This window comes from Falco biarmicus, chromosome 19 (assembly GCF_023638135.1).
Source record: "Falco biarmicus isolate bFalBia1 chromosome 19, bFalBia1.pri, whole genome shotgun sequence".
Taxonomy (NCBI): domain Eukaryota; kingdom Metazoa; phylum Chordata; class Aves; order Falconiformes; family Falconidae; genus Falco; species Falco biarmicus.
In genome coordinates this window covers 3,632,983-3,660,629 of record NC_079306.1, presented here as the reverse complement: position 1 = coordinate 3,660,629, position 27,647 = coordinate 3,632,983, and the positions used below count along the sequence as shown (strand labels likewise).

Genomic DNA, 27,647 nt, shown 5'->3' with positions numbered 1-27,647 from the left:
CACAGCAGCCTTTGCTGCAGGAGGTGGGGAAACCAGAGGCACCAAGGCAGTCGATGGTCTCTCCTCCACCACTGGGAAGGTTGCTGCCCCCACCCCCCCAGGCCAGCGATGATGTCAGGATGCCTTTCAGCTGCTGATCACCAGCAGGGAATGGCTGCAGGAAGGATTAAGGGATTAACGTGGTCCAGGAGCTACTTTAAGAGGTTTGCCACAGCCAAGAGAGCTGGGCTGCAGGGCAAGGAAGGCCAAGCAGGGACCCTTTGCCTTCACCAAGGGGGCTTGTAAGTCAAAAAAGGTCCAAACTGTGTCCTGGCCTTTCATGGTCCTCCCTCAGGACCTGTCACAGCTCTGCAAACCCACTGAGCTGTCGCTGGTGCCCTCCCAAGATGCAAAGAGCAGCATTTCTGGGGAAAAAAAAAAACCAGTTCTGCCAACCCGGTCTGCAAATTCCCGAATTCCCATCCCACTTCATTCCCAGAAGGTACACAGGGACACGGACCACGGAGACATCATGCTTTGAACCCCACTGGGGATCCCTGAGGGTCATAAGCTCCACCACACCAGCTTGGCCTCCAGTCACCCCCTGTAAGGGTGGGGGGGGTGTCCCAGTCTCCAGCACTCACAACCAGCAAGTCCAGCTCTGCACCCATTCCCACTCATGCCACCGTCACTAGGGCACCCCAACCACTGCAAAACCAACATCATTAAGGTCTTCCAGAAGAGCAGACCCTACAAAGACGATCAGGGTCATCAACACCCTCCAAAAAACCTTTAACATCACCCTCAACAAGACAACAGCCAGATGTTCAAACACCCAAAAAAAAGAAAAGAGACCAACCTGAGAGCAGAGGTGCAGGAGAACCAGCACTGGCACAGAGGGACACCACAGCCTGCAGCAACACCAAAAACCACAGAGGAAGGCTGAGAGAAACCAAAGCTCTCCTGTGCTCTCCTTTAAATAGAGCAACAGCCCAGGAGCCCAGGGTGACCTTGATTGCTCATGGGTCTCAGGTGTTGTCTCCTCAGGCTCACCGGGTGGCCACCAGCTTGTTCCCACCACTCAGCTGCTAGTGGTCTGCTTGGTGCCTACGCAGCTGGGGTGCAGGGACCTCGAGCAGGTGGAGCTGGGGTGGTGGGAGCTTGGGGCATGATCTGACCATCACGTGCATGCTGCATCCATCACGTGCAAGTTCCAACCATCACATGTGTGCTCCATCCATCACGTGCATTCTCCATCCATCATGTGCGTGCTCCATCCATCAGGTGTGTGCTCCAACCATCACGTGCATGCTCTAACCATCACATGTGTGCTCCATCCATCACATGCATTCTCTAACCATCATGTGGGTGCTCCATCCATCACGTGCATGCTGCAACCATCACGTGTGCTCCATCCATCACGTGCATTCTCCATCCATCACGTGCATGCTCTAACCATCACGTGCGTGCTGCAACCATCACATGAGTGAGTGCTCCAACCATCACATGCATGCTCTAACCATCACACACATGCTCCAACCATCACATGCGTGCTCCATTAATCACAGCGACACTCCAGCCATCATGTGCATGCTCTGCCCAGCCAGACCTGGCTTAGGGAGGGCACGGGCAAGACATATGCCCTGGAAAGGAGGTGGAGAGGTCCAGAGGATGGCAAGGGTGTTGCTGCCTTTGCACAGCACACTAGAGTCTTCATCTTCGTTAAAGCCTCCAGGCACACTCTTAATGTTACCTCTCTAATAATAATATTTCATCTGCCTTATCTGATTAGTTTAGGCTCATTTGATTTTTGCAAAACACCTTTAATCACCTTGCAAATTCCCCATCATTATAAACAGAGCCACCACAAACATTTTCAGCAATCCAAGTTTTATTTTCAGCAATCTTTTTTTTTTCTTACATGCAAGAAAGGCAGTTGTAAAAAAAATATATAAATTTTTAAAATATGAACAAGACAGAGGCTGAGAAAACATTAACAAGGCCCTGTGCTTTTTGCTAAAGTGCCTTCATTTCATTATCATTAAATTTGCCTAGTAATTAGATTTCGGTGCATGAATATTTTAAAAAAATGTAACAGACAGGCTGTCAAAAAAAAGCACGACAACATCAATTCGATAATTTTTTAGACAGAGACATTCATAAGCAATTAACACAGATTTCCTGGGTTTGGAGACTTTTCCTTTCTTTTCTTCCTTTTTATTTTTTTCTTCCAGTCTCGTGTTCTCCACCTGAAATTGAAAGAAAATCCCTGTAAACATCAGCATTTCCCTTTCTGGTGGTTTTTCCCTGCTTTGCCAATACGGGAAGATGATCCCAGGGCCATTTTTCCCTCGCTTAGCATGCTCCTGTGCTCCTCTCCCCCGCCTCCCACCCCAGCCCGGCGAAACACAGGCAGGCATGAGGTTGGGTCATCCATCAGACCTCCCCACTCCTGCAGGACCGGATTAAATTAAGGTTGCATGAAGCTTCTGTCTTGATCTTCAGGCATTTCTGCTGAAAACAGTGATTTTGATCACTATTTGCATAATTGTACAGTTACGTCTTCACCGGGTCCCTAATTATATGATCTGTGTTCAACACTGCTCCAGACAGGGGGGGAGGCTTGCGAGGGGGATGCTAAACCGGCCGCTCTGCCGTTATCCCTGCATCCCTGGACCGCATCCTGGCTCCAGGTGAACTCCAGACCCTCTTCCCACAGCTCCTCCCTGCAGGCTTGTGGCCACCAAACTGCCATGGGGACAGCCCCGTGCTTACCCTCCCCACTCTATTTGTGCGTGACGTGCACCGAGGGTGATGCCAGCCCCCCCCCAAAAAAAGAGGGGGTGTGGTTGAGGTGCCAGTCTCTGCTCTACAGCTACCCAAACAACCCCTCGCAGAGCCATCATCCTCTGATTTTCACCCAAAGGGATGCAAAAGTCGAGGCGCAGCGCCGCGAGCCCTTCTCCTGCCCACGCTGCACATTTCCAACAGGACCAGAAGATGGATGGAAAACAACATAGTCCCAAATTTTCCCCTTCTTTCCCTCCGCAGAGGTCCCAGGAGAACCTCACGTGCCAGAAAAAAAATCCAGCCCAGGGGCTGTTTGCTGGGATGATTCAAGGTCTGAGCTATTTTGGAGGTGGGGGGAGCTCAGGGCAGGTTGGACCTGTGCCTGGCACCAGCAGAGACCCCAGACCACATTTCCCATACGATTGATACGGTGCCAGAGACCCCCTGGATGTGCCCAGGGAGGAGCTGGTTGCTCACAATTGCCTTCTTGCACTTGCAGGGAGGCAAATTCCTGCTCCCTCCTGAGCTCTTCACTGGGAAAACAGCAACATTTGGGTGGATTTTATTTCAGGCAGAACTTCCAGAGTTCCGGGGTTTAGTCCTAACCCAACACCAAACATTTGAAATACTCTAGAAAAGGGGCCTCTTTCCTCTGCGCATCCCAAACCCTTAAAAAATCATGGTTTTATTTCAGCTGAGCCCTCAAAACACCGGCCAGGCTCCCGCATCAGCTCTGTCCTCTCTTACAAGAGCAAAGTTTTGCAATGAGCCCCACTTGGGCCAGCTCAAGGCTGTTGCAGAGAAGTAGCCAAAATGATCTTTGCAGGTTTGAAAGAGCATGCACCGGAGCTAATAAACACACTGGGTGGAGAAACCAGCAACAAAAAACCCACCCAAAGCCCAGTTCTTCGACCTAAACACACACGGATGTTCAAAACCTGGGTCGCTCTTCTTTTTTTATGATTGCTCTCATCACCATCATCATCTCTGGCAAATTAAGAATACACAAAACAGCCACACACAAAGAAAATCCTAGACCTCAACTCAGGTCATGCCTTCCTAAAATCTCCTTTGCAAGGTTTTATCGGCAAGAGCAGGGAGTAGAAGCAGTTGGTACAAGCAGCTGAAAGACCAAATCAAAAGCATGTGAGCAGATTAAAGAATCAATCTCTCCGTTTGATGCAGAGGAAATCCCACTAATTATAAAGAAGGGGCTTATTTCCTGGAGTCACTCTGTTTGAAGTCATCAAAACTAGTAATACTTAATTACTCTACTTTATGGAATATATAACATCGAGCCCCTTCTCCCACTTGCCAGTTCTCTGATGCCATCGTTGGCGCTGGAGTTTCCAGGGGGTTATGGTGATGTTCCTCCTCTACCTATGCACTTATTTATTCAAATGAAGCCCTTAACAGCCCTCACACGAGCCTGTGGGGAAGCATTTAAACGTGCTTTAAAAGAAGGTTATAATGAAGAAGAAGAAGAAAAAAAAAATGAAAAAAAAAAATCCAGAGCGATTTAGCCATGCAAGCTACCTGGCTATTATTGCAAACGTGTGTGCATTCTGTGCACGCCATGCCTGCAAACATTTTCCAGATCTGGAATTTAGAATTAAACTGAACTGCAGGTATCTGCCTCATCCAAATCCTTGAAAAGGGAAGGGGGGGTGTGGGGGGGTGTGCTGAAACTCGGCCCCCACCAGCCCCTCAGCAGCCCTGCAGACCTTATTGAGCAATCTTTGAGCACCCAAGGAAGAGAAGAGTGAGCTGCCAGCTCTTGGTGTACGGACACATCAAGATTACATCCATAGATAGAAGAAAAAAAAAAAAATCCTCCAAAAAATTTTTTTATGGGGAAGAAAGAGTGACAGGTAGGCACAGGATCTTCTCAGAACTGGTATAAAGATATTTATCTTCATATCTTTATATCTTTATTATCTTCTCAGAACTGGTAAAACCATATTTAATATCGAGGAAGGTCTGATTTTCCTTATCTCTCCAGGTGGCCGTAGGGTGAACCTGGTCAGGACGTGCTTTGCTCAAGGGCCACCAACTGCCACCAGGCTAAAGCTTCTGGAGCCAGGTGATTGACGTGGAGGGGAATCACAGCTTTCGTTAAAACACAAAGAGCAATAATCATATTTTTACAGGTGGAGAGAAACCTTGAAAAAAATCGGATCCAAGAGATTCAGGTGGGGAAAGGCAAGAAAAACTTCATTTTTATGAAGTGTTGCCATTCTCCACGCGCTCTGGAGTGCAGCCCTGGCACCGAAGCCGCTCCCAGGACCTCAAGCAAAGCCATCCCTGGCAAGGGAGTGAAGCCCACGGGATCCAAACCCTCTCCCAGGATGAGATGAGGCTCTCTAAGACCATCACTTTTCTAAAGGTAACCTCCAGGGAGCAGGTTTCATGAAAAGTTGCCCATTTCCATGGTTGGGGAGCACCGGGACAGCCCAGGTTTGGGTTTGACTTGCTCAACCCTGGCTGGTTACAAGACTTTTTCCAAATTGCTCTCTTTTTCCAACGAAGCTGGTAAATTTTGGAGGGTAGAGACAAGAGAACACCTCTTGTTCACCACCACCACCACCCCACCTACCTGGGGCTATAGGTGCTGCACAGCCATCACTACTAGGAGTAGCAATAATAAACCTCGCTGCTCCATCCTGGAGTTTCTCCCAAATAACTGCATCCAGGAGATGTGGAGCTATGTGCTACTGTTTGAAATTCTGCACATACCACCGCGCCTGGGGAACATCCCAGGAATGCTGCTGTGGAGTCATGGGGCTTCACAGCCAGGCATTGGGGGTGAAAAGGGTTTGATTTTTTTCCTTTTTTTTTTTCCTTTTTTTTTTTTTTCCTAAGACAGAAAGGGAAGAAATCCGCTAAGTCCAGATTTGACCTGACTGGGAAACGCAACTGGGCTCCATATTGGTCTGAAAAACCCCTTTTAAGATGCCTGATCTTTGTGAAAACACCAAACCAGCACACATCTCTACAAACCCCTCTGCCTGCACGAGGACCCTTGCAATTTTGCTGGGGGTGGGAGAATGGGGGAGTGCTTTGCTCGGCAGCACCCGCACCACAGGCTCAGCACCTTGGCGCTCCCCAGCTCTTGGATATGCCCTTCCTTGGTGCTTGTGGCAGATGAGGTCCCAGAAATGCCCCGACGCTGCCAGGCTCTGCGGGAGGATAGATGTGCAGTGTGGTGTCCTTCGGGACGAGAGCTCAGTTTCCAGCCCAGTGACACATCTGCTCCTGGTCCCCGATACCACGTGGCCCCACCGAGACTTTCTCTGCTTTCTCTTTTTTTCTGAGAGCGAGCATCCACGCCGAGAGGCACAGCTCAGAGCCCTTTTCTCTCCATCTTTTCCCTGCTTGCATAACGGGAATCAAAATACTATTTCCCCGAGCAACACAGGGAGCCTTCCAACACTTAGCCCCTTGCAGCTGATGGGAATAGTTCTGAGCCAGACCTGAAATAAAATTCTCCCATCCCAGTCCCTCTGGAACTGAGGAAAACCCAGGATGAGCCTATTACTGATAATTTTTTGCTCTTCAGGTCTAAGGTATCAAAAGAAAAAAAAAGAAGGATCCGCTGAGAGGTGAACATCCCTGTGGTTGCTGGCTGGTAAGAGAGCAGCAAGAACGGATTTGGATTTTATCCAGAGAGGCTTTTGAGGGCTGGAGACGTCCTTCCCCGCCATCTATCACACAGCGGCGAGGAGCAGAGCCGGGGCTGAGCACCAGGTCTCAGCCACGATGCCCCACTGTGGGTGGGAGGGAGCCCGGGCTGCACTGGGCAGCCAGACGGACTTAACACCCCGCCCCCCCCAGCCGCCAGTTCCAGCCCTGTCCTACATCAGAGCTCCGTGCAGCGCTCCCAACAGCAGACCACTAAAGTTTTGGGGGCTGCTTCTTTGCACGCTGCCCTGAGGCCATGGGCGATGGACGTTTTCCCCATGCGACCTCAAAAAGGGATGCAGGCTCCAGCAGAGGAGGCAATTCCCGTTGCCTGAAAAATTGTGTTTTCCCACAAGACCTAAACCTCTCTGTAAGTTAAGCCCAAGGGCTTAAACGCTCTGCTCACGGGGGTCCCGCTCCTGTCGGCTCTGCCCTGAGGAAGGGGCGAGCGGGTCCCCACCGCCGCCGTCGAACGGGGACCTCACCACAGCCCGGCCGCGGTCTGTTTGTCACTTTTCCTTCATTATTTGCAGTTTGTACACAGGCGTCATTAGGGATTCATTCGGTTTCCCTAGCAGCAGGCATTAGTCTGGCTTCCCTTTCCCCCTTCCCTCGCCAGCGCCCTTTATTTTTAGTGTCTTATTTACAGTTTGACAGAGTAACTGTAACCCTTGCAAGCTACTCCAGCGGCTTTAATCGGGGGAATAATGGGTCCTGTCTGGCGATGAATAGAATTTAGGGGACAGATTGTTCCACACTCGCCCGGTGGGGTAATTTATTTATGTGCGCACTTGTCAGGAGGAGAAAGGGACGGGGGATCTGTATGCACCGAGGACACTGCCAGAGCTGAAAGGGAAGGGAGAATGGAGCCAAACGCCCCAGATCCCGCTGCCCCCCCCCCCCTCCTCCGGCAGCTGAATGCCTCCGGTGGCCGTGAACTTGGAGGGGCCGAAAGCCCCATTCCCAGGCCCTCAGCACGTCAGCGGGGCCGCCGAGCGGCTGGGTTGCCGGCAGCGGGGCTGGGGGCTCCAGATGGGTCCAGCCACGGTGGGCAGCCCTCCCCGGCACTGCCCCGCATAGCCGCGGCGCGGGGAGCATGTCCCATAGCAACGGTACAGTAGCAGGAGCACAGCGGGGGTCTGGGAAGAGAGGCAAAGCCCTCGGAAAAATACAGGATGGGTCCAGACAATGGCCCCCTCTCATATCATAAATTACACGGCAGCAACAAAAGGGGACGGATCCTGCCCTCTTCTCTGCTCCCACAGCTTGTGCACTCACTGGGTGCCGCTGGGCATCCTTGGGCATAGGGAAAGTGGCGGCATGAAGGGTTTCCAAAGGAGGGAGATGGTGGCATTGTACCTCCTGGCCCATGATATCTCCTTCACTCATTCCCTGTCCCTCAAAACGCATCTCCTCCGCTCCTCAGCATCCCCGCTTTCTGCCCCAAAATGCTGCCGAGCATCCACTGCCTGGGTACCAGAGTTGTCCATCACATCGTGACCGTGGTCCCTCGGCCAATGCTAACCATACCCAGGATGGGGGAGAAATGGCTCCTGGTCCAGAGGTGGGACGCTTTCTCCTTCTTCCACTCTTCAGAGAAAAGGCCCTTTTGCTCCTTTTTCCTCTCGGTGGCTCAAGGCCGGGAGCGTTTTGCATCTAGAGCCGATAGCAGCAGCATCTCAGCTCAGCTTCTCCCATGAGCTTTTGCCTGGTGATGGCTGGGGCCGGAGCAGGCTCCATCGCAGCCCTCCCTGGGTTCCCATGCAAAGCAGGACAGTGGCATCCACCAAGCGCCAGGGCCACCGCAAGCAGGAGATGGTCCCCCTTAGCAGAGAGGATTCATCCCACCGAGACCCGGAGAAGAGGTGGGACAGATGTGCAGGGGGTCCCCTTACACCCACAACCACCAGGCAGCATCAGGCTAAAAGAGAAGGCGGGGGCTCAGGCTGAACCCACCCGGACCCAGGCACGGAGGTGCTGAAGCTCCACCAGAATTTGTTGCTGATGTTCTTTAAACTTGCCCCTGCTTGGCTTGGTTCCTACCTACTCTTGACACCTTTTCTTCTTAAAAAAGCTTTAAAGTTAGCGTATAATTACACTTCCTACCTAAGCAAAGACCCTTTGTGAGTTGCCAGTGTGGTATAAAGACACCCCTGGTCTGGCTACACACTTTTTACCCCTGTCTTGGCTGCAGTGGCATTTGCCTTCACCGCTCTGTTGGTAGAGTCAGGAATGAAACCACCATGGCCACAGATTCCGACCCCCGTTAGCAGCAGCCACGCTGGTATGGAGCATCTTTCTGTTCCTGGGTTGTTTCTTTTTTTACCGGTTTCCCAGTGTACTGGGAGAGATGCTTAGAGCTGGGTGAGCCGCGTGAGCCTGAGCGTGGGCAGATGTCCAAGCAAGCACCCAGACCCACCTCACCTGTGCCAAGTTCCTCTCCTGCGGGTGAGGATGCTACAAGGACCATGGCTTCTGGCTATGTTAGACTTTAACCGTGCAAGGAGCAAGCTAGGGGATGGCCTGGGAGGACTAAACCAGAGAGAAAGCACCAAAGATGTCACCTCCAGGGGCCGCGGCGCAGAGAAGTACAAAGTCTCCTCTGGATCTCCACTGGCCGGAGGACAGCCCGTGTGATGCTCCGTGCCCAAAGGCGATGCTCTGGCTGCTTTGGGAACAGGGGTCTGACTGATGGCCCCCACAGCCCAGGGACATGGTTGGTGAGAGCCTTCAGCTAGCACAAGCACCTGGGAGTGCTGGAGCAGAGCTGCATGTGGAGGTAGAGCAAGGTGGGGGCAGTGCCCGGACACAGGGGCAGGACCTCATCCCAGGGGCTGTCCACCAGCTCCTAGCTGAGGGACACACTTGGACCAAGAGCCTGTTCCAGGGAAGACCTTCCCCTTGGCAGAGAGCTCAATCATGGAATCATAGAAGGGTTTGAGTTGGAAGGGGCCTCAAAGACCACCTAGTTCCAACCCCCCTGCCACAGGCAGGGACACCTTCCACCAGCCCAGGTTGCTCAAAAGCTCCATCCAATCTGACCTTGAGCACTTCCAGGGACAGGGCAGCCACCGCTGCTCTGGGTAACCTGTGCCAGCACCTCACCACCATCATAGTAAAGAATTTCACCCTAGAAAGGAAGGATCAAGACCTCTCGTTGCTCAGCTGAACTCAAGCCAAGGCAAAAGTCCTTGCATACACTTCAAAAATGCAAGAAAAAGGGTTTTGCACCAGGACCCGGTGGGGCTTTTCACTGCCCCATGTCCTGCAGATGCGGGAGCCCAGCTCCTGAGGGTCGAGGGCAGCCCCTGCCCCACTCCATCCCACCGTGAGAGGAGAGCGGTGACGATCGGCAGAGAGACCTGCGGCATGATTGCGTTGGGCCTGGAGGGGGAAACCTCCTCGTTGGGTACAATGACTGTCTATTCTGCTGATCACAAGCCTAATCCTCTTTGGTTTTTAATTGGCATTTGGGCTAAGCTGATTTAAACCTCTTCACCTTGTTGGGTCCCCCCTCCCCACTTCTTTCTTTTCTTTTTTTTTTTTTTTCTCCTTTTTTTTTTTTTTTTTGACCAAATAACAACGCTGCCATCACCAAGTCCCCGGCACAATGACATCTTTGTGCGAGGGCGAGAGGAGAGGAAAGGGGAAGGGAGGGGGAGAAGGGAAATGTGCTGAACCCACTCGGAAACAATGCGGAGTTTGTGATTCAGACTTGACCACTGGCAAAGGACCCGCTTCAGCTGCGCCTCGTTAATAAACACACTGTCCCTTCCCAGCCCCTCTCCCCCTGCCCATCACCTCCGCCTCAGGCCAGCTGCCCACCGGCGTGGGTTCTACCTGTGGTCCCCATCCCTGATGGATGCAGCATCCCCACGCCCCGATGCCATCCGCCGGAGCGGTACCCACATCCCACCCCGGTCTCACCAGCGAGCTGCCCACGGGGCGATGCGCTGTGCTGGGACGGGGATGTCCCGGTGTCCTCTCCGCCCCACGTGTCCCCAGACTGGTGCTGGTGTCCCCACGCTGAAGCCCTGTGCTGGCCAGCAGCCCTGAGCAGCCTGGCTGGATGCTGGTGCAAATCTCAATCTATGCTGTGCTCCAGACCAGGGTCTGCTGGCAGGAGGAGGAAGAAGAGGAGAAGGAAGAAGAGGAAGGTGCACATGGGATCAGCTGTGGTGAGGGGCTTCTGCTGAGGGTCCCACAGGACAGGTCTTGCTGGCAGCTCCTGCACGGCCAGGGTGTCATGGCTTTTGGAGGGTGGGGTTTTTTCCACCTAGCCCCCACTCCTGGGTTCATGTTCTAGCGAGCCAATCTGAGTTAAAAACAAAAGCAACAGAAACACTTTTATTATCCTCTTTCCATTTAAAAGACAAAAAACCCCCACCAAAACAAAACCAAAACACCCCGAAAAAACTCCAAGGAGCCCTTTGTTCCTGCAGGTGGGAAAGGAACCTCTCACAGGGTTTGAGGATTAAGAGTTAACAAACCCGCCAGAACAGAAGTTAAATACAGAACAAAATCCACAATCCACGGTTGTTCGAGGTTTGGGTCCAGCGGAGGGTGAGGAAGGTGCTGGCAACAACGGAGCTTTTGGCTCCTCTTTTTCCCCAAAATGTTGTCACCATGGTCTCGCACCAGATCCCAAGCATTTGCCGTGGGGACACTCAGCCCATCCCACCAGGGTGCCAGTGCTAGAGACTGCCCAGTGTAAGAGCTTATGAAAAAGCTTTTTTTTAAAAAAAAAAAAAAAAACAATAAAAAAAAATAAAATCCACTTACTGGGAAATTCCCTGAGAACTTTCCCCAGGACCAGAGACCTGCGATTCGCCAACCAGAAAGCAAGCAGAGCATCATGTAGGGTGAACCCACGCTCCTCCCTGGCAGGGAGAGAAAGAAAAAAGGATGGGAAGGCGTTAAATGTCAGCCCAGTCCTCCCCGGGCTGGATTACACCAGTACAGGGAGATTACAGCCACGTTTCTGGCACAAAGTGGGAAGGAGGAAGAGGGAAGGTGACTGGAGAACTCTCAGCATCCTCACAACTGTGTCGGTTCCCCACACTGCGCCCTGGGGAGATGACCCGGTGGGTCGTAGCCCTGTAGGGAGCGAGAGGAGCTGGAATCTGCTCCAGGGGGATTGGAAATAGGGGAAAGCTCTCGTTGCACCGTCACCATCCCTTGTCCCCACCAAGCATGGTGCCAGCCAGTGGCCTGCTCTGGTCATAGTAACAATCCTGCCAACCCCAAGTATTCAAGAAATTACAAGCCAGGACTGAAAACTATAAATCTAAGTCAAAAAAACACCTTTTCCCCCTACTCCTCCTCATTTGCCTTCTGGGGAGCGATGTTCTCCAGGCATCCCTCCCTGCCCAGGGCAGTGGTGGCCCCACCAAGGCACTTGAAAGCCCAAACCAAACCCACCAGCACCCTGCAACCAGGGGGGATTTATCCAGGCACCGGGAAAACCGGGCTGCCCCAAGAGCCCTTTGCAGTGGCCAAGCCAGGGCAGACCCATCACTGGTGGGAGCTGCGTCGAGGGAAGGGGCTTGGATCAAATGCAGAGCGAGGAGGCCCCCGTGATGCGCCCCAGTGCCCCAACCTCGGTGCTCCGCGAGGTTTTCCCCGTGCTGATGCAGGAGAACTCCAGCATGGGCAGCATCCCTGCCTAAAAATACCAAACCCGAGCAGCCACGACCTCAGCTGCTGCTCCGTATTGCTTTGGAACATCCTGATAGAATTATTTCTTATTTTAAGATCATATTAAAATTCACTTTATATATTTTTTTTGTCTGTATAAACTGCTTTTGTCCACGGCTATTCACAGGCTACGCATGGATTTTAATGCCCAGTGTAGAATTTACTTGGCTTGTTTAATAAAGGAATGCACTTGGACCAGGAAAAGAACCTTTTCTCCTGTCCATGAGCCCCATAAATCATTGATAACGCTACAGAAATTGGAGAGACTATCAGATTCTGTGCAAATAAAGTGACGGAGCGCGAGTGGCACTGGTGGGAGGACAGCAGGGTTGCCCAGCCCCGTCCTCTCCTTCCAGCCCCACTTCTGCCCCACTCATATGCCCCATCCCAGGGTAAGAGGGAGAAAAAAAGGAAGGAAAAAAAAAAATACAATCCCCCAGTGTGGACCAAAGGTTATAAATAAACGCAGTGAGAAATCAACTAAGTAGATGCAGCTTAGCCAAATAGCTAAGAGCCTTAGCGCATTTTTGCAAGTTTTAGGCAAGTATTTCCCATTCCTGACTAAGCACGTTTGGCAGGCAGGGGTGGGGGAAGCGCATGGCTGCCCACCCTTCACAGCTCGGGCTGGATCTGCTGCCGGGGCCACCCCACATCTCCCAGGGACCCCCATCTCCTTTGGGTCTGAAGCATCACCCCAGGTGGCAGCGGTCGAGGCCACCAAAAGGGATATGATGGTGATGGTCACCACATCCCTGGTCCCTTCACACCTTACAGATCCCATACGGGACCAGGACTGAGCTTCCCGGGGTGGGGGGCAACCCCAGTTGGGGCACGAGCATCAGTCCACCAGGAAAAAAAAAAAAAAGAAAAAAAAAAAAGTGATTTCTTTTTCTTCTAAGAAGAAATTTCTGGTTATTTTTAATCTGCTTGCAAAACTCCCGTCGCACCAGGGTTAAACTCGCTCAGCGTATTTAGGCTTTTAACTTTCCAGGTCTCATGGCAACAGAGGGATGGGGAGAAATTTAAAAAAGAACAACAAACCCGGCCTCATGTAACATCAATTTTTTTTCCCCTCAACCACAAGCCTCTCATAACCGGGACCTTCAGATAAAAAAAACCCGCCCCAAAATATTTCAAGTGCTGTAGTAAAATTAATCAGTTCACACCAGGTCATCTGTTTCAAAAAGTGATTTTTTCTCCCCCCTCTCTCTTATTAACGTTAGTGCGATAACTTGGTACCCACAAATCATCTGGACCAGGTGAAGCCTCTCACGCCTCTGCCCATCACACACAAGGAGGGGATGAATTTGCTCATGTTTCACATTTGATTTTTTTTTTCCCCCCTCCTAAGCAGCCACAAAATGGTCTCAGCAACAGAAAAATGAGTCTGTTGAATTTTTTTAGTAAAAAAAAAAAAAAGAGGGGGATGGGGGAAAAAATAAACAAACAGCTGTTTCCCTAATACTATCGCAGTACACAAAGAATTAAATGTCATCTATTGCGAGCAGGAAAAAATTCTGCAGCCGAGCCTCAAACCCCGCAATATCCCCATGTGGCGTGGAGGTCATTTTAAACGATAATTAAAAAAAAAAAAAAAAAAATCTGGTAAAAAAGACCATACGTTTGCCTTTGGTGCCATCCCCGCCGCGAAAACCGAAGCTGAAACAAAAGGAGGTTGATTTTTGGGGTGTGGGTCGGTGCTTTGCGCGTGGCCAAGGGGGGTTTCGTGGCTGCGACGCCCCGTGCCGTGACCATTGCCGGCGGGAAAAGGCAAATCTCTATGGATGAGGCCCGGGATGAGCACCCCATGGAGCCCACTGCCTGGCAGCGAGGCCGTGGTACCCGGGGCGCAGCGGGCGGGCTCCATCCCCATCCCTGTCCCCATCCCCAGGATGCTGCAGGGATGCAGCCGACCGCATGGCGAGGACCAAGGGGGAAAGAGAATCGGCCATTTTACACGTCGGCTGCCTAAAATGGTGGCTCCCACCTTTTTTTTTCCCCTTTCTGTTACCGTTTTCAGCACGCATGCACCCGCGGGGAGGGGAGGGAGAGGGGCCGCGGCCCCCTGCGCGCGAGGGCGCCGGGAACAGGAGCCAAGATGGAATTAGAGGGAGAAATTAAAGGAGGGGAAGGGGGGGAGAGGGAAAGGATGCGCTTCGCCTCGACACACGGCCTATCCGCCGTGTTGGGTTTTTGTGGATCCTGCGGAAGGGAGAGGCAGGAAGGCATCGAGGGGGGGAAAAAATGGGGGGAAAGAAGGGGAAAAAAAAAAAAAAAAGCGCGTTTGGGTGAGGATGGCGAGGGGCAGGGATGCGCGTGGGGTGCGGGGAAAAAAATCTTCCCTTCTTTCTTCACCGACCCCCCTTCGCCCTCCCCGCAATCCCGCTTTGACTTTTCCCACAGAAGTAGCCAACCTCCAAGAATGCAAATGACATTCATTATGCAAATGCATGCAAATCAGGTTTAACTATCGGAAGAAGGGCTCGGAATTTCTAATGGGTTAACTCTTTCGCGCACCACCAGGATAATAAGAGCCCCGTGTCTTCCTTGGGGCTTTGTGTTTCCCTGGCCATCCCTGGGCACCCCGACCCGCACCCCTCGGCGGGTGCCCTGAAGTCCCCAGGGAGGGCATTGGGTGGAACAAAGCACCAGAAAAAAAAACCCAAAAAACCACCCCAACAACAACAACAACAAGAAAAAACCCAACAAAACCCATTGGCGTGGGAGCGGCTGCCCCTTCGTTAAACGCGCCGGCAGGAGACAAAGCAGGCTTAAATGCAGAATTGGGAGAAAAGAAAAAGGAAAACACAAGCAAAACACAAAAAGAGAAAAAGGGAAAGAAGGGAAAAGGGGGAAGAGGGAAAAAAAGGGAAAATAAAAAAGAGAATATTCATTGAAAAAAATAAAATTAGAAAGGAAAGGCAGAAAAAAGCAGGCCGCTGTCGGCAGAAGGTGAAACCCTCCCCGCGATGCATCGGCAAAGGGTTATGGCAGCCACAAGGGTTCGGCTGTTTGCATCCAACGCGCTTGCCGGGATGGGCGCAGAGCCACTGTCTCTTCGTCTGCTGGAAAAAAACCTCACGAAACGCACCGAAATCCCGTGCTTCATTTTTTTGGAGGTTTGGCGTTGAGGAAAAAAAAAAAAAAAAAAAAAAAAGAAAATTAGACAGTTTCCCCTAGGGCTGAATGAGCCTGTTGTCCTCCAAGGAGGGAGGGAGGAGCAGAGAGATGGTAGCGGTGGCACCGGTGCCCTGAGCCGCATCCCCGTGACCCGCCCCAGCGCCTTGGGATGCTCCAAGGGCATCGGAAACATGCAACTCGTGGGACCACCACCCTGTTTCTCCAAACCACTGGAAAAATCCCGGTTCCCCAGCCCAGCCCCAAAAACGCAAAGGCCCCAGCGCCGGGAACTGAAACAGGGAAATCCCGGCTGCGTAACCTCACACTCCCCAAAAGGAGGGATTGTAGGAATGATGAATATTACAAGGAGCTGTAAAGCAGAGAAATCAATGCATTGCATAATTCAAAATATTTTCTAGTGATGCTGTTATCGATCAACAACCATAACGCATTTTAATAGTACCGCCATGGTTCACCCAAAAATTACGCCTCACCTGCGCTAAAACCTCCTGATTTTTCTATTATTTTCTAGAGCTCCTTCCCATACTCACATTCAATATTTTTTTTTTTCCCATCTGCTCAAAAACTCTTGGTCATTTAAGCTGAAGGCTGTTGGGAGCAATGATATGTGCTAGGGCAAGGATTTCCCAAATTTGACGGATTTGGTTAGAGAGACGGTAAAAAAGCTTGCTTTACAGGCAGTCTGGTGCGCTCAGAAATGCAGAAATCCAGAACTACTGGCCAGTTCTAAAAAAAAAAAAGCCCACCTTTTTATTTCATTTGTCTGGTCCCAGCCTGGTAGGGCCTCTGCAGAGTGTAAAATATTCCTTTCGCAAACCTCTAGTGTCCAAAAAGAAGAAAAAAAAAAAAAGGAAAAAAAAAAAAGTGAGTCAGGCTCTTTCCTACTGAAAAAAAGATGAAGGGGGAATAAGTAAATGAAATAATAATTTTTAAAAAGACGGTAATTTGGGTCGGTTTGTTTGGTTTTTGGCCTCCAGCATGCAGGCAGCTTGACAGCTGCGCGCTTTGCTCTGCTCCCTTCATCTGTTTTTGACTCCAAGCCCCAATTTCCAGTTCCCAAGCTGGAATTGGGTGGGTTGTTATTTTTTTTGAATAATTCTTGGAAATGATAATTTTAAAAAAGAAAAGAAAGGGGGGAAGAGAAAGCCAAGTGCAGAAAAAGAAAGGGCTGGGGGGATGCTGGTTTGACTCCGGTGCCCAGCCGGTGATGCTAGCGCCGACAGCTACTTATTGCTAATGACTAATATGCAACATCATTATCATACCACGGTGCTGAGAAAGCAAACTTCTCTAATGCTTTCTTACGAGCACACAAATAGCATGTAAATTGTCATTTACCCGGGACGGTAACTAGTTAACTAGTTAGGATTCACTTAGCAAATACCTGGTGGCAAAAGCATCCCTGGAGCTGCGGCAGGATGGACGTCAGGCTGCTGGAAAGAAAAGCAAGTTTGGGTTTTTAGCACAGGGTCGGCAAGGGGTGCTGCAGAAATTGCTTAATTTCTTACAACCTCCCTCACACGGTCACGTGAAAAAGGAGTTAGGCACCATTTTCAAGACTGAATTTTACATTTTTAATTTTTTTTTAAAATTTTGTTTGTTTGTTTGTTTAAACAGCGCCTGCTCATTCACCTCCCTCTTCCTTCACCTCCTTTCTCCATCCAATTTCACTACTCACATCTGTTTCAAACCCACTTGCTCTGTTTTTTCCCCCACCGTGATGCACCTCTTTGGCCCTGGAAAACATTTTTGCAACCCGAAAGCACCAGGCTGCAGCCTTTGGGCAGAGGGGTAGGAAAAGAGGTATTGCAGACATTTGCAGCCTCTACATCACAAAATTCAACTTTCAAAATGTTTTAATCACTTGGCATTAGAAACCGACTGCCAAATAACACACGCTGGGAGTGTTTATCCACACAGGGGGTGGAATGGATCCTGGCAGCTTTGACAGCAATTCCTCGTGCAGAGAGCTCTGCAACAGTGCTGGAAAGAAGGAAAAATAAGAGGAAATACATTAAAAAAAAAAAAAAAAAAAGTAAAAATGGCAAAGGCAAGGTATTTCTTGACGATATGTTTTTCTCGACGAGGCCCGGGGGCTGCACATCACAAGATGTGCAACGGGAGCGAAGCGAGCGGCGTGCTGGACCACCGAGCATCCCCCATGCAGCCGCTTTGTCCCCCATTTCCACCACCAGCCATTTCAAAAGCCACGAGCGCCTCTGCCCAGCCTTCACCACGTGCCAAGCTGTCTTCTGCTAAAAAGCCCCCGTTTCCCTCCAAAGCCCCGTTTTCCCTCCTTGCCAGGGGGGATGATTTCCACTGGGGATGCTCAGCACTCGGCACAGCGCTCTTCCTAAGCACCGTCATGGGGAAAACATGGGCTGGGAGAAGGCGCTGCTGGTCTTTGAATGAATCCAGCATCAGATCATGAAAAATCAGCAAGGGCAGGAAAAAAATATCCTAGACAGAGCCATGTGGAAACACCAAGTCCTTGGGATGGGACATGGGGCAGCAGGAGCTACCACTGGGAGGGGAAAGCCCCCAAAGGCTCCAGCCAGGTGCCCCAAAGAACCTTCCCAATGGAGAAGAGCCTTGAAAATCTCAAAATGCTGTGGCAAACCTCTTGGTTTTCCTACTGAGCAGGACTTTTTCGGGTTTTTTAGGAAAGATCTGGGCTTTGGGGCTATTACAGGTAGCAGGTGGCTTCCCTCCTTCATGGCCACTGGGGCCAGGATTCACCTGGGGACAACCCCCCACTTTTGGGGATGGTCCCGACTTTTCACCACTCCTGTTCAGGGCGAAAGGAAAAAGGGATTTTGCAGCAGCGACTCAAACTGCCTCGTGATAGTTGATGCAATGGGATGCAACGGGACCTGGAAGAGCCCTTAGACCACAAAACAATTCCCCCTGGGATTACAGAGCAGATTTGGGGTTTGATTATCAGGTTTTTAAAAAAGCAGGAGGTGAAGGCTTTTGATACCGTTGTTTTTGGAGGCAGGTGCTCCTGATACTGTTATTTTTAACCGGTTTTAACACGTGTCACTCTGCCCTTTTTTAAAGCCAGCTCAGCAACCTTTCCAGGACCAGATTTTATTTTGCCAAACTCAATTTTCCAACGCCTGGGGCTTGCAGATAACCCTCCCCAAAACCTGCTGAATTAAAAAAAAAAAAAGGAAAAAAAAAAAAATCAAACCCACCAGCCTTTTTTTTTTTTTTTTTTTTCTAATTTTCCCAAAGAACCAGAGAGGCGTGAGCACTCGAGAGTCAAATTTGCCCAGGACCTGCGTCCCCTAAGAAAGCAGGGCTCATTCGCCTTCCACAAACTCCGCAGCGGCAACAAAAGTCCCTTTCAAGCCCTTCCAGACGCAAGTCCTTCAGCTCAATTAGTCAGGCACACAGAGACACAAAAAAGCCTCCCATTCAGGCTAGTGGCTGGCTGTGGAGGACAAGGGCGAAGAAAAGATCTTTCTCCCACGCTTTCACTGGGTGTCATAACAAGCAGAAAGCCCTCTTACGGGGGGATTATTGGAGATAAGAGTCCGATGGAGGAGCTGGTGCAGAAGCTGGGGAGGAGGGGATGGGGTTTGGAGGTTGGAGCTCCCAAGGTCGGGTGAGCACAGCCGCCAGTAGCGTTGAGCTCCATCACAAGGAAATTTTTGTACAAAAATTACGATATTCACACACACATGCACCCCGCCCCGGTACACACACGCGCAGAATAATCCCGGTTCTCCATGGCAACCTGCTCCGTGGCCATCCCTCGCACCGGAGGAGGGAGGCAGCTTGCCTTCGCCCCAGCTTCACCAACGGCTTGCCCTGGTGCTGGCAAAAGCCTCGGCCGAGGTGGGCGGCAGGGATGGGCAGCGCAGGCAGGGCTCCTCTCAGTCCCTGCTTTTCCAAAAAGAAGCCGTTATCTGGAACCAGGAGTGCCAAGGAGATGCCTGGCTCCGTGGCAAAGCTCTCCCTCCGGCAGCCCAGCCCTGCTGATGCTTCTAGGGAGGGGTGGGTTGAAGGTCAACCAGAACTTTTTTTAATTATAAAAAAGAAAACAACAAAAAAATAAGGTGGGGTGGGTGGGGTGGGGGGGAACTTGGTGGGTTTTGTTGTTCAAAGCCAAAACAAAGGGGGAGAAGGGAGAAAATTCTCTGGAGAATGGGGTTTGTCTGCAAAATCACAAAGGGCTCAGTGGCCCAGAGCCACCCATCTTCCGTGGTACCCATCCTCTGTGGTACCCATCCTTCGTGGTACCCATCCTCCGTGGTACCCGGCCAGCCCAGCGGAGCAGCCCGAGCCCTCAAACCTCCCAGCAGCCAGAGGGGTCAAATCCAGCACCTCCCAGCCAGGCCCGAGCAGGTAGAAAAGTCCTCTGGATACCAACAGTGCCTGGAGGGATTAATCAGAGCTCCCGAGTGAATTACGTGCCTAATTCCCTTGAACCATCCAAGTTCTATTCCTAATTCCCTACAGCTTTTCCATTGACTCCACAGGCAGCTGAGGAGATTGGTGCACTTCCACACATGATTTGTCTACCAAAACAGGGGAGAACAGAGACAAATTCAAAGCAAATGCTAGAAAATTTAGTTTTTTGGTTTTGTTTTGTTTTGGTTTTTTTTATCTCCTGCTCTGAGCCCCTGCAGATCGCCGCTGTGGGGTGCCCCCCGCTCCTGGCACCATCAAGGAGGGGCCGACAGGAACATCCAAGTTTTTTTACAAGGCTCGGGGAGGGGATATAAACTCGCCAGCTCAGGGACAGAAAGCCGAGAAACTCTCTCAGAATATATTATCCCATAATTGTAGGGTTTCAAGCACTTTCCTCCCAAGCAGCTGGTGCCTGCTGATGCCAGAGAAAGGTTATTTGGCCCAGATGCATTCCTGCCCCGTTCAACCGGGGAATCCCTAAAACAATCCGCTCCTACGAAATGCCGTAAAAGCTGAGTATTTCACTCTTACCTAAAATAGTAGGTATTTACTAAAAGCCAAAGGAACAGATGAAACAAAGCAGGCACCTCCGGGAGAACACTTTCTCCTCTCCAAAGAGCACCGAGTGCCTCCAAAAGGATGATGAGGATCCGGGGGACCCCCTTGCTCCTCCCCAGAGCTCACACAGTGATTCAGGAGATATTTTTTTTTTTCCCCCCCCTCTTGCCCTAAAAGGGCAAGTTTTGAGCTTCCAGCAGGCAGGAACCCACTGAAGGTCAAATTAAAGCTGGTTTACCTGCATCGACCCAAGCGATGCGAGACCACAGGATGAGCCCCCAGGAGCCACACATGGGGCTCGGGGGCCAAGCTATCCCCCCACCCCAATAAATACTTTTTTCCTTCCCAACACTTATTAATCAGCTTTTTTTGGGTTGGGTTTTTTTTTTCCCCCTCGGAGAGCCTGCATTTTCTCCCCATCCCAGAGCAAGCTCCACCTCGTGCCCTCCACCTGCCCGTCAAAATTCATCGCATGAGACCGAGCGGTTAAAGCCAGCAGATGCACCCAGCGCGGATGCTCCCCCCTGCTGCACCAGCATCCTGGCACAACCCCCTTTGTCCCAGCTCCTGTGGTCCTAAAAGCGCTGAAAGTAGAATTAAAAAGATTTTTACACCTAGCCTGGGCTGTCAAAGCCGAAGCTCAGGCCACGGCTGTGGCTGCTGGGTGAGGATTACACAGCTTAGCTTTACAGTTACAGATGCCAGGTCCCAGGCTGGTCTCGGCTATAGCAGGATAAATCCCAGAGCTATACGGCAGCACGAGACTGCGATCCACTGATAACCAGGGATGGATTTGGCCCAGAGCACTGACCCAAGACCTCCCCATTAGTCTTCAGCCTTCAGGACATCAGGACATGCCCCCAGCCCCAACACCAGAGGGGGGTCCCTCGCTGCGGCGGGCATAGGGCTCCTAACTCGAGACTTCCCAGCTCTTTTTCTGCCAAACTAACCACTGTCACCACGGTCTGGTAGGTGGCTGGATCCCACCTGCCCCGAAGCCCACCGGTTATCGCCCTTCCTGCCCGCCTTTGACAGCGCCAGGGGAAGGGCAGCGAGCAGGGAGGTGTCGGGACTCACACGCACGCATCCCTTCCTATCTCCATCCCTGAAAATCCTGCAGGGCAAGCCAGAATGCAGCCCCAGGACTATTTTTAGGCTTCCCCCCCCACCCCACCCCCAGCTTCCCTGCCACGATGGCAATGCTGTCACACAAGCCTGGGCCAGCAAAACCTCCCGCAGCGACGCGGGCGAAGGGGAGAGGCGATGCTGCCAGCGCGGGCGGTGAGCGCCGCAGCTTCGCTTTCACATCCAATCACCCCGGCTGCATCTGAGCGACCTGCCCGCTGGCGGCCCGTCTCCTCCGAGCAGCCTGAAGACCACAGAGCTCATCATTTTCCTTCCAGCTGTCCCTCCCCACCCCCTCCAGGCCACTGCCACCCTCTTCCCCTCGGGCAGGGTGCGGGAGAGCCGTCCGGTCCCATTTGCTGGACACCCAGCGGCATGTTTGCACCTTGGGATGGCACAAGGAAGGGGGTGGGGGATTCAAGAAATCCCATCTCCCTTTTCCTCCTGCCATACAAAGATGGGCATCGGACACCCCAAAGCCATCGCAGGGCGTTGCAAACCACCTGGCAAAGTGCCGTGCATCAGGAGCCAGTCCTGCATCCGCAAAGCCACGACGGGGATGGGGACGGGGGTCAGGGCGAGGAGGCAGCTGCCTGCACCCCTCCTCTCATTTGTGCAGGGAAACGGGGGGCCCTGGGGCCCCCAGAGCTCAGGGTCTTAATTCCGAGCATCGCCCCAGCCTCCGTTCCCACACACCCGCCACTTGCTGAAATTAAAGCAGGGCCTGATCTGATTCCTATGGCGGCTTAGCGCGCCCACTCAGCCGGTTTATCATAATCCCGACATAAAAATCGTTCCCTTGAAAACGCTCAGGGGTTTTGAAGCCCTGATTGTTTGAAGAGGAAAGACTCTGTTCTCGGCACAAAGACGAGCTCCCCTCTCAGCCCCGGTCCAGCGGCTGGAGGCTTCAATAAGCATTTTTGACCCCTGTAGGTACCGATGGCAGGAAGCCTGACGGTTTCTCTCGGCGCAGAGATCACCCCCAAACCCAGCCCGACAAGGCGTCCCGGGCTGCGTGTCACATGGACATGACACCCCAAAAAATCCTGGAGCTTCCAGGAGTGATTCTGGGAGCAAGCCACCAGCCCTGCCTGGAGAGCACCTCCAAAAACCATCCCGTCTCCCGTGCAAAACCGCCTGTGATCACTTGGAGGAAGGAAATGGATCGATATATTTAAAAAAAAAAATAAAAAAATATACACACACATATATATTTCTCTCCTATCATATCTCCAGAATTTCTTTGTGGTTGCGCTGCAGTGCCATTTCACACCTGCACACAGGACCGCGGTGGGAGGGAGATGCTGGGGAGGAAAAGGGGCGATTCACGCTCTGAGGGGACCTCGAAGGGCTTGAGCCATCAGGGCCTCCTTTTGTTTTCACTTTAAAATTGTGAAAGGCCAGCAGAAAATTCCTTCAGTCAGGAAACGTCTGCTTTCCTCAAACGCAAAAAAATCCTGAGTGGTGTTATTATTTTTATTGAATTTTTTTAACTATTTCTCAGTTTGGGGCAGCGATTTTGCTAATATTATTTATGAAAAATAGAAATGTTTTTGCTTTCCCCAAGAAAAAGTCAATCTCCACTGGCAGCATTGACCAGCACGAGTATTTCTACATGTTTTCCAATCCCCTGACCCGTGGTGTTGATCGCAGCGCATCGCTCGTACGATGAGCGCGGTGCAAAGGGGCTTTGGACTCAACAACAAACTGAGCCGCTGCGTTTCTGCCTCCCTGGCATAAGCATTAAAGACGGGAGACTCAACAGCAAGCTCTTTCTTAGATGAAAGTGATATATTGCATGAAATTAATCATTTTCAACATTTATATTTGTATAGGCTAGTTCTTCTCAATGACTCACTGAACCACAGAAAAATTAGTATTGCACTTGCTCCTTTTTTTTTTTTTCTCCTAAGCCTGAAAAAAAATATACGTGGAGAGCTAATCTCTCCACACCAAACATGCAAGCATATCTCCTCTTAATGTCTCCAGCAGTTACGTGGCCATAAGGGAGAGCGAAGTAGACAGTGCTGAGTGTGAAGCAGTCACATCATAGTGTCCAAGCAAGCTTAAATGGCCACATGTAAGCAGCAATTTGGATCAACGTCACGCCAACACGCCAGGCTTTCTCATTGCCCGTGTACTACGGCAGCAAATCAGGGAGAAAAAGGGGGGAAAAAAAATGGGAAAAAAATTATTAAAAAATCAGCTGTTTGCAAGACTGTTCCAGTTTGTGTTCCCAAAGGCCTTCCAGAGAGCTGAGCTCACAGCCACGCAAGTCCCACCACTGGGAACGGTCACCCACCACCACCAAAAATCCAACTGGAAAAGAAGAGTCCACCCACACGGTCAGTGCCCCGAGACCCCTGGGGAGCTGGTGGCCCCCAGGGACCCACCAGCAGAGCGGCGCGGGGTGAAATCGGTCCCCATCCAGGCTGGGAGCACAAAGGGATGGGTGAAGACCTAGAGATGCTTTAGCCCTGCGGTGTCACCATGTTCCCCAGCAGAAGTGGGGGTTCGCGACCATTTCAAAGGGCACTTATTGCAGCGGGGGATGAGGTGCACAAGCTCCGGAGAGCCAGGGTGGCCACGGTGGGCTTGAAACCCATCCACCCCATCACCAGCCAGCACGGGCACCTCCTGCCCTTGGGTCCAGCCCACCATGTATCGGCACCCTACGCTGCCGGTTGCTAAATTCCCAGCCGAATTTCACCCTCGTCCCCAGTTCGCATCTCCCTGTCCCTGCTCGTGCCTTTGTTATACCCAAGCCAGTGACACCATCACGCAGCAGCCTATGGCGGCCCCGCACAGACCACGATTGGTCACCTAGGAACACCAAAAGATGATCACATAGCATCTCTTCCAGCCTCTGATTGGACAAAAGGGGCTTTTTTCCGCCTCCCCCCCCTCGAACGAAGACACCGGCCAATGGTGGATGGCACATGGCAGCTCACCAGTGCTCAGCCAGCAATAAATGTCCCTCGCCCCCCGCGCACAGAGCGCTGGGCGAACCACCGCACCCCTTCATGCGAGGACTTGGGGGCCACCCACAGATGCAGCCCGGTCCATCAGCCTGGTGGGCACCGGCTCGACCGGCAACTGCTCTCCTCTCGGCTCAGTCTGCCTTGGAGGGACGAAGGAGGAGAGCTCCGTGCGGTGACATCCCGCTGTCACCAAAGTCAAGGGCGTCCAACTTCATCCTACGAGACACTCAGGGTATGAGCATCCATGGAGGATGCTCTCTCCCCTTCCACACCCCAAGGCTCCCATCCTTTCTGGAGCTGCTTCTCTGGTACCCTGTCCCCCACAATGTCCCCTTCCAGCTGGGGACGAGCCACCAGGCCAGGTGAGCGGCGCTTTGCGCTCGCCCAAGGGAGGAGCAGCAGCAAGGCAACAGAGAATAGAAGAGCTTGTAAAAAGTTCCCTATGCCCCTGCCACCACCGGTGTGGGCTGCAGGAGCAGCGCCAGGAACAATAGCAGCACCTAGATGAACCTCGGAGGGAAGACAGAAAGGAGGTTTTCCTCAAGCTTTCCCCCAGCAGCTCATTACAGGGAGTTAACACACGCGCTGAATTATTCTTAATTACGGGGCCGTGGGTGGGCGGGGGGGGGGGAAATACCGTGTTTATTTATTTAAAGTAAGCAGATGAGCAGGATGAACCTTTCATATCACACCCCGAACTAACAGCCTCTCCCCAGACAAGGTACCAAGAACAGTTTGGGTTGGGTTTGGGTTGGGTTTTTGGGTTTTTTAAAAGATCCCGATGAGCACATGAGCTAAACGAGCGGGTCCAGCACAGGTCCAAAGCCAGCGCTTTTTCTACCTCTCTCACAAGAGGATTTTCACAAAGTTGCAACGCTATAATTGCTCCTTTCCAAAATTAGTTTGGGTGCTATCACCCATATTTGTTCTTTATTATTATGAAGTCTTTTTTTCCTTTTTTTTTCCCTCCCTTGGAATCACCATTCTGAGATTAATATATAAGCTTAATCCATCACAAGAGCTTTGTGTTCTTCTAAGCAACATCAAGACACCTTTCCAAATAGGTTGCTGTATTTTGCAGGTGGCATCTAAGGCAACCAGTCTGACCATTAAAAGCGAGTGGGAACCACCCAGTTCACCTCTTTGACCCAAAATTCCCTTCTACAGTAGAGCAGGTAAAAAAAAAATAAAAATAAATAAATCTGTTTCCTTAAGGAAGAGGTTGACATATAATCCAGTCAAAGGGGTAAGGACCAGCATGAATTTGCAGAGAGGATAAATTAGACAAAATCAAGTTCCCCAATTAGCCTCATGTGGGTTCATACACAAGTTAGAGATATAATTTTTTTGTAAATCCCCGATCTTGGAATCTTGAGTCCATTCAAAGAAACGTTCATAGACAAAGGGTTAAAAGAAGAAAGAAAGCATTGGGGTAGAGGTGCTAGGGAAGAAAAACAAAGAAAATTGCAAGAAACCATTTTCCAAATCACCATATCCTTCTTTCTAATCCTGATATCAAGTTATATCTGTCAGGGAAGAAAATTAAACATGTAACAGATAGGGAATGGGAGGGGGGGAGGGAAGAAAAAAAGAAAAAAAAAAAGAAAAAGAGAAAGCGCTCGTATTTGCAAAACAACCATTAATAAACATTGCTCTGTTGCTGCTTTATTAAACAGATAATCCAACACAGTAATCTGTATTGATTTATGGATTCTCTGATGCTATATGACTGGTTATGCAATGAAAGTTCATCCTTGATCTGTAGTCTGTGTCCTGGACTTAACTAATTCATAATCTGATTGGAAGTTTTACTTTGTTAATTCAATTACAGTTAACAGCCGAGGAGAGAGCGGCAACATCCTTGTCTTTCTCAAGACAGACGTTTTCTTCACATGCACAGAATCAGTAAACTCTTTCTTAAAATCATAGGAGGCAAATAGGTTCTTTTTAAAAAAAAAAAAAAAAAAAAAATCCTACCTCGGGTTTTAATTCCAGTCTCAAAAAGTTGACTTTTTTCCCCAGTTTTTTTTTTCCGCCTCTCATTTCCTTTCTCTTCCTTTTTTTTTTTTTTTTTCCATTTCATTTTTTCTTTTCCTCCTCTTCCTTTTGATGAATTTCCTTTCTTCTCCACATCCTCCTCAGGCGTGTAATGGGGTTATTTTTACTTTCGGTTATCTAGCTTTATGAAGAATTGACACCACTCATACAGCTAGATAACCAAAGATAACAACCAACCCCTGAAGTCTACAGCATTAGCAGGAAAAAGCCAACCTCTTCTTCTCCAGGGGGGGGGCTCGGGGGCACATGGCTTTTAAAGGAAGGAACGAGGGAGGAAAAAAAAAACGAATAAAAAAAAAAAAAAGAGATGCAAAGATTAGCAGCGAGATCCAGAATATCAGCGCCTTCATCACATCAGCGGCCCTGTTCCTGCATCCCAGCGAGCCCAGGGCGAAGCTCTCCCGAGCATCAATGGGACAGGCAGGATCAGGCCCCTCGGAAATACAATTTGGAGCAGAATTACAGGATAACCACCCAGGAGCAGCCTATTTTTCTGCCGAGTTTACACTGGTTTCATTTGCAAACCAAATGCTTTTCTGCAGGTGCTGAGAATTAAGCCCGCGTTATTTTTAAGAACTATCAAATTAATGCATTCAAACTGGTAACAATCAAAGCAAATATAATTTGCGCCCGCAACTTGAAATATGCATAAAAGACCAAAAGGACCTTTCCCCACCCATCAATGCATTTAACGCTCTCGCAACAAAATGACTGCGAAAAAACCTGCCGGTTAAAATAAATAATAACTTGTGATGCTTTGGATTCAGCCAAGATCTGGGGGAACAGAAGCGATGAATAAACACAGAAAACACGGAGGAAATGATGAAAGGGAGGGAAGGGAGGAAAGAAGGGAGGGAGCGACTCCTGCTCGCGGCTCAGGACCCCGGCCCTGCGCGCAGGGACCGCGCACCTCGGGCAGGGACCCGCATCCCTCCTTTTCCTCGGGGGGACGACGACGGGGGGGACCTGCATCCCTCCTTTTCCTCGGGGGGGGGAGGGGGGGGGGACGGGACGGACGACACGGACCCGCATCCCTCCTTTTCCTCGGCGAGGGGGGGGGGAAAGGACCCGCATCCCTCCTTTTCCTCGGCGAGGGGGGGGGCCCCGCAGCGTTGCTCCGGTGAGGGCCCGCACCCCTCGCCTTGCTTTCCCCGCATCCCTCTCCCTCCCTAAGGGGACCCGCATCCCTCCGTTCTTTCTTCTTTCGCGGGGAACCCG

At 51.0% G+C, this 27,647-nt stretch overlaps 1 long non-coding RNA gene across 4 annotated transcripts; it reads right to left on the bottom strand.

Annotated features, from left to right (window-relative positions):
* Positions 1–1,862: 1,862 nt before the first annotated feature.
* LOC130141207 (uncharacterized) lies at positions 1,863–26,512 on the bottom strand. Of its 4 annotated transcripts, none has more exons than XR_008819006.1 (5): positions 26,349–26,512; positions 16,673–16,721; positions 11,233–11,330; positions 10,378–10,765; positions 1,863–8,371 (listed from the first exon to the last, which is right to left on the bottom strand). It is a non-coding gene; the product is annotated as an uncharacterized LOC130141207 (long non-coding RNA). The 4 variants fall into 4 exon arrangements; XR_008819005.1 differs by having other exon boundaries at positions 1,863–2,228; XR_008819004.1 differs by having other exon boundaries at positions 1,863–10,765.
* Between the last annotated feature and the right edge of the window lie 1,135 nt (positions 26,513–27,647).